The 7,232-nt window shown below is 47.7% G+C and overlaps 1 pseudogene; it reads left to right on the top strand.

The window, feature by feature from the left end:
- The first annotated feature begins 304 nt into the window (after positions 1 to 304).
- Positions 305 to 5,418, top strand: LOC113919623 (annotated as a pseudogene).
- Positions 5,419 to 7,232: the final 1,814 nt, after the last annotated feature.

A 7,232-nucleotide genomic window follows, 5' to 3' on the forward strand; every position in this document is an offset into this window, starting at 1 on the left:
ATAGTTCCACGTTAAAAGAGAATATCTGGTTGTAACATAGAGACTATGGCTCCAAACTGCCTGGGAGCAGATCGAATCCTAGCCCCGCCCACTAAGAAATGGCTAGGCCAGCTGCTCAGGCCCTCTGGGCCTCAGTTCCCTCCCCTGTAAAGCGACTACTATGTGTACTTCAGGGTACTTCAGGGAGTCGTTGTGAAGAGAGCTCTCGGCACTGCGCCCAACACATCCTAATCACTTCTTAGCTTGGCCACGGTGATGCACATTCATGAAGGACCTGGGCCCCCAATGCTGCGTGTGCGCATGAATGCACCTGTCGGGGTACCTGTTTCTGTCCCTCGGTGTGGTCCCCACTCCATCGCACAGAGGGCAGGAGGTGAGTCCAAGGGACCGGACTCAGGGTGATAATAACAGGAAGTATTCAAGTGGTGACATTTGGGGATTCTCTCCTGTTCCCGGGGCCTAGCCCCGGCAGCGCAGAGCGGGGCTGGACCGGTCCTCTGGGGCTGCCGGGAAGACCACAGACCGGGCAGCCTAACCACAGACGTGTACTTCCTCTCAGTCCTGGAGGCTGGCAGTCCAAGATCAAGGTGTCCTTAGGCTTGGTTTCTTCTGAGGCCTCTGTCCTTGGCCTGTCAACAGCTGCCTTCTCCCCCCCCCCCCCCCCCCCCCCCCGCGCTCCCATGGCCCTCCCTCTGGCTGATCGCCTCTCCTTACAAGGGCACCAGCCACATGGCTTCGGGGCCCACCCCAGTGACCTCATTTCACCTTCATGACCTCCTTAAAGACCCTGTCTCCAAGGGGCTGCATAACTACGGTCTGCGTAACTGAGGGTTAGACTTGCACCTGTGAATGGGAGGGGGCAGGGACCACTTGGCCCTCACAAGAGCCCCCCTCCCCCAACACTGCACTGCCACTCAGGCGGCAACTGCCTTTTCCGCCTGGCCCACTGTGGCCAATTTAAGCTGCAGTGAAATGAAGCGTTGTAACTCACCATGCAAAATGAGTAGAAAACAGCACTGCAGCAAAGCAGGTTGGGCTACAGCCCGCATCAAGATGCACGGCGCACTCCTGATGGGGGACCCAGGCTGCAGGGCTGGGGGCAGGTCTCAGGGACTGTTCCCCAGGTTCCCAGAGCCAGTGCGGTCAGGCGCAACACGGGCTTTTCCTCTTGTCTGGTTCTCAGAAAGACGGAAGGTTCTCCTCTCCCCTGATGCCAGTGTTTCCCGCATGGTGATTCCTCTTCTTGTTTTGGTCCAGAAATAGAACAAAGAAATGAAGCGTGAGGAAAGAGGAAGAAGAGAAACAGATCCTTTCTTGGGTGAGGAAGGACTTGAGAGACTGTTAAAGGGACAGGCCTGCAGAGCCAGCCTGCTGTAAGCAGTGGGGAGGGGGAGGGCGAGGGGGTGGGGGCAGGCCCGGGCCAAGAAGAAGCAACCAAGGAACAAAGCGTAGGGAACTGCCACCAAGGGATGCTCACGTGACTTACCTCTGCTCTGCTAGCCTGCATCGGCACAGGAGATTATGTCCATTTTGCAGATAAAGAGACTGAGGCACAGAGAGGTGACAGCTCATGCCCGCGGGTCCCCGAATGTGGGTGCTGGAGCCAGGGTTTGAAGCCAGGGCTCTCTGACCCCCAGACCTCCAATCTCCCACTCACCTGGGCTGCCCCTCTTGGTCCAGGACAGTGGAAAAGTCAGGAATTGGGGGTTCAAGGAGGGTGAGGGCAGGCAGAGGCGGTCCCCTCCAGCTGTGTGTGCGTTCAGGCAGGTCACAACCAGGTGTTTATGACTCCAGGTGTCTTAAGTCCGAGGAGGTTTCCCTCTGCAGGACCTGTGCGCCTTCCAGCCGAAGCCGTCCTGGGCCACCTCTGCCCCCGAGTGCTACCCAACACAGCTGATCCCTTTGGGAAGCCACTGGATGGAGACCAACTTGGGGAGCCCCTGTCCAGGGCTCTGGTTCCCCACAGCCAATCGGGTTCAAGGACGGCTCTAGGTCTTGCCCGGGAGAAGAAAGTGGGGTGGGGGCCGGGGGTAGTCTCTTGATTCCTGCACTCTACCTTCCCCCAGAGCTGACTGCCTTGCTCAGCTCCCACCTCTGAGAGGCCTGCAGCCCCTCATCCTAACCAAGGCTGCCGATGGGGAACCAGTCTTTCCAGCACCCTTTTTTCTTCCCCACCCCCCAGTTTTCAATTAAAAAAAAAATTTCCAAAATGGTTGCGTTATATTATACTCCCACCAGCAGGGGATGAACAGTTTGGCAGTTCTACAGAAGGTTAAACATAAAGTTACAAGGTGGTGCAGTAATACTCCTAGGTCCATACCCAAGAGACATGAAAACACATGTCTACACAAAAACTTCTATGTTAGGCTTTCATAGCAGCTTTATTCATAATAGCCAAAAGCCGGAAACAATTCAAATGCCCATCAACTGATAAACGGAGGTAAATAAGGAGTAGTATATAATGCAATGAAATATAATGAAATATTTTTCAGCAATACAAAGATGTAATGTACCGACGCATGCTACAGCACAGATGAACCTTGAAAACATTATGCTAAGTGAAAGAAGCTGGTCACCAAGGACTGCGCATTATATAATTCCATTTAGGAATTGTCCTAAATGGACAATTTAGGACATGAAATGTCCCCAATAGACATCCAATCTATAGAGACTGAAAATAGATTAATGGTTGCGTAGGCTTGGGGGAGACGGGGTGGGGGGTGTATTTGAGGGTTAGGGTTCCCCCACTCATGCTCTAAATAAATACATAAATACATAAATAAAATCTTAAAAAAAAGAAAAAGGTAACTGCTTTCCCGTTGTGGAGTCCTGGCCCGGGAGATGGTCACACACAACTGCAAGTGATTTTGTGTTTCAGGGAATAAATCGGACAGACGCCAACCCAAGATGCTCCCTGTGCTTTCCTGCCCCGTCTTCGGCCTGGAAGACACTGGGCTGCCACCGGCCGGGTCGCGGGAGGGGCTCCAACTCACAACCCCAAGATCAAGAGTTGCATATTCCTCCAAATGAGCCAGCCAGGTGTCCCTCCCTCGATTTTTTATTGTCATGCCAAATACTCTTTAAAAATAACTTCTTTGGGGGCACCTGGGTTACATGTCTGCCTTCAGCTCAGGTCATGATCCCAGGGTCCTGGGATCGAGCCCCGTGTCAGGCTCCCTGCTCCGCGGGAAGCCTGCTTCTCCCTCTCCCTCTCCCCCTCCTCTCTGCGTGTGCTCTCACTCTCTCTCTCTCTCAAGTGAACAAATAAAATCTTTTTTAAAAATTTAAAAAAATAAAAACAACTTCTTTTAATTATAGAAGTAACCTATACATATAGAAAATACAGGTAAACAAAATAAATAAGAAGCCTTAATTCTTGCCATTCAGGTAAATTTTAACATATAGTATATATGGTAGATAGTCTTCCAAACTGCAATTTATACTTAGGAACATAGATGGTAGATAAACCAAAAAAAAAAAAAAAGGCTCATGCTGTTTTGTAAATGACTTTTCCAATCTAAAAAAAGTCACTTTAAAAAAACGACACCCGGGCGCCTGGGTGGCTCAGATGGTTGGGCGTCTGCCTTCGGCTCAGGTCATGATCCCAGGGTCCTGGGATCGAGTCCCACATCGGGCTCCCTGCTCCTTGGGAGCCTGCTTCTCCCTCTGCTTCTCTCTCTCTCTCTCTCTCCTCCTCTGTCTCTCATGAATAAATAAATAAAATCTTTAAAAAAAAAAATGACACCCCCCCCATGCACACCAGACTACACAGTCTTTATAAGCTCCTAAAGGCAATGGTTTTGTCTGTTTTGCTTATTGCTATTTATAACACTCTGATGTGCACGTCCTTGTTTTCTTCCTTAAAAACAAGTGCTTAGAAATGGAATGTTTGGGGTAAAGGGATCCATAAATGTTCTATAAATATTGCTAGATCCATTATGAACGTTTGCATCACCCCCACGCACCAGCACACATCAGAGTTTCTACTTACTCACACTGCTGTTTGTGTTACATACATCTGATGACAGAGAAGCCAGCCTTCTGTCCTCTGAATTCTGGCTAGAGGAGTCTTCTTCACGAGATTTCTGCACAGGCCCTTTGCCCACGAATAAATTATTATACTCTATAATAGCACTCTGCACGATTGCACGGTATACACATTTTCAGGAATGTGTTTTATGCACAAAATGCTCCTATTTCCGTTAGCACTTTTTGCACATATATTCATAAATGAGTCAGTCTGTAGTTTTTCTCTGGGGTATCCTCTTTTCAGGACTTTGTGAGCTATCAGGTTTGTGGTGCCTTTGTAAAATGAAGTGGAAAACTCCCATCTTATTCTATGCTCTGGAATGGTTTCTAGAGAATGGTAAATAATAGCAGTATATGAATAACCATGAAAAGATATATGACAAATATACGAAAGACACCCTTTTTTCAAGGCTATCAGGAAAATGCAAATTAAAGCAATAATGAGATGCCATTTTTTGGTACATCATGTTGGCAAAATTTTAAGAATGATAAAATCCAGTATGACAGTATTAATGGAGATGTGAGTAATTATCGGCTTTGGGAAGAATCTATTAAACTCTTCAATTCACCATATAACCCAGGAATTCCACCCTACGGTATATACGCAAGAGAGTTGAAAACCTACGCCCATGTAAACCTCTGTGCATGAATGTTCCTAAGAGCATTATTCGGAATAGCCGAGAAGTGGAAACAACCCAAATGCTCAAGTGATGAATGGATGAACAAATGGAGCATATCCATCCGTACCATGGATGTTATTCATCCGTAAAAAGGAAGGGAGCACTAATACCTGCTACAACAAACATGAATCTTGAAGACATGCTAAGAGAAAGAACTCAGACACAAAAGGCCATTGTAGAATTTCATTTATATGCAACATGCAGAATAGGCCAATCCGTAGAGACAGAAAGTAGATCAGTGGTTGCCAGGGACTGGGGGGAAGAGGAGAATGGGGAGTGACTGCTAACAGGTGCGGGGTTCCTTTTGGGGTGCTAATACAAATGTTCCAGAGTTAGTGGTGGTGGCTGCACAAAATTGGGAATATACTAAAAGAAATTGAATCGGATACTTTAAAATAATGAGTTTTGGTTCCTGGTGGTCGGTTGTCGCAGTTGGTGGGTAGTAACTGAGCCAAGACGTGGAATCGGCTGGCTCTTCGTCAGATTGCCCAGAGGACCATGAGTACTGCGTCACGCAGGCAGTTTGAAAATAAAGTTCCAGAGAAACAAAAGCTATTTCAGGAGGATAATGGAATTCCAGTGCATCTACGGGGTGGAGTAGCTGATGCCCTCCTGTATAGAGCCACTGTGATCCTTACAGTTGGTGGAACAGCATGTGCCATATATCAGCTATATAGCTATGGCTTCATTTCCCAAGAAGCAGGATTGACTTCAGTTTATCATCTCAGCAGGCAGTTGGTTCAGTTTCATTCAGCTCTCTATGGACCAGATAAATAAATGAGTTCCTCTTTGGGGATGAATATTTATTGACTTATACTAACTGCCACCAATAAAGCAGACTTCACCATGAAAAAAAAAAATAATGAGTTTTAAGTCAAGTAGATTATATCTCAACTTACAAAATTGCAAAAACAAAACAAAACAAAACCAGGTAATGGTAAAATAAAAGTCACTTTACAGTATAGAAATCTGGCAAACACCAGCACAACCAGGTGGCCACTGTTAACATTGTCTGTGGTAAGTTGTGTTGACAGCATGTATTCTCAATATGACGTGCCGAGAATGACACTTCACCTCTGTGGTCCACCTCCCAAGAAACCACAGCCTCTGTCTAATCATGAGGAAAACTCAAGCAAATTCAAACTGAGGGACATCCTACAAAATATAGGACCGGTCCGTCCTTCTCAAAACTGTCTAGGTCATCAAAAACAAGGAAAGTCTGAAAAACTGTCCTGCCAAGAAGAAGCAGGAGACATGACAAGTAAATTCATGTGGTATCCTGGGTGGGATCCTGAATATAGAAGGGTCATTAGGGGGAAACCAAGGCAATCTGAACAAAGTAGAAACTTGAGTTAATACTATTATGTAGTCATATGGGCTCCCTAATTATAAGCAGAGCACCACACTAACGTGGGATGTGAAGAACACGGTTGACAGTACAGCGAAGGTGGGAACTCTCTGCATCTCTTTGCAGCTGTTCTGTAAATCTAAAACTATTCTAAAATAAAAACATTTATTTTAAACGATAAAAACAGCGGTTGTCCGTCTCCCACCAGTCTTTGTGAGTCCGTCTCCCTGTAGATTGTCAAATGAGTATATCCAACACGGCAATTCAAATCCGATGGCAAAAATGATCGTGGAGGTGGTTCAAAGGAGGATGATGTAAATATCAAAGGTTTGAGAAAGGCATTGTGAAAAACTGATCAAGTAGTGCTGCAAAAATGATCTTCTTTCTTGGCAGAGTCAGACGTGCAGGAAAGGACATCACATCAAGCTAGCTATATCCTCTGCGCTGCTGAAACCCCAACCGATTCTTGATGGATTCTTCGTTCTAAGAATCGGCAGGTGGCACCAGCCCTGGGAAAATGATGGGTCTTAGTTCCTGGAGCTCAGCCTGTGACCACCTGGCAACCTGGATCGCTTGAAACCGTCCTGGTCTCTCTGTAGGAGGGCCCCAAATCCCCACAGCTAAAGGATGGCTCCAGGCTCTAAATATATAGCCAGTCACGACTTGAAGAACAAATACTTCACTGTGAATGCTCTAAAGGCTCTCTCTGGCTCTCCGGGGAGTGCGGGAACCTCCATGGTTACAAGTGCAGGGAAGGGACTGGACCTGTGTGTGCGCACGCGCGCGTGCGCGTAGGTGTGTGCTGGGAGGGGAGGATGGGGGCAGATGGGAAAGGATGGGGCAGTCCATTCTATGCAAGTAGCAAGCATCTCTTGATCCTTCTCGCTCGCTCTCCCTCCACCCCCCACTCCCCACCCCCTCTAGGATGGAGAGAATTAGCTCTGGGACAGCCTGATTCTGTGCTTTGGGAAATCGACTAGCACCGCCTTTGGTTACAAAAGTCTCAAAGGTGCTCCTGAAATTCTTCTTGGGGCAAACTGGGACACGAGCATGGCTGGCAGGAGCCTTATAGGTTCCGGCATGGGGTAGGCTTGGGTTTGGCTGAGCGGAGCTGTGTCTGAGGTGTCTTGCTCTCCTTTCTCGGGTGAGGGTAGACGGCTTTGGCTGTGTGTGCA

Source organism: Zalophus californianus, chromosome 3 (genome assembly GCF_009762305.2).
Source record: "Zalophus californianus isolate mZalCal1 chromosome 3, mZalCal1.pri.v2, whole genome shotgun sequence".
Taxonomy (NCBI): Eukaryota; Metazoa; Chordata; class Mammalia; order Carnivora; family Otariidae; genus Zalophus; species Zalophus californianus.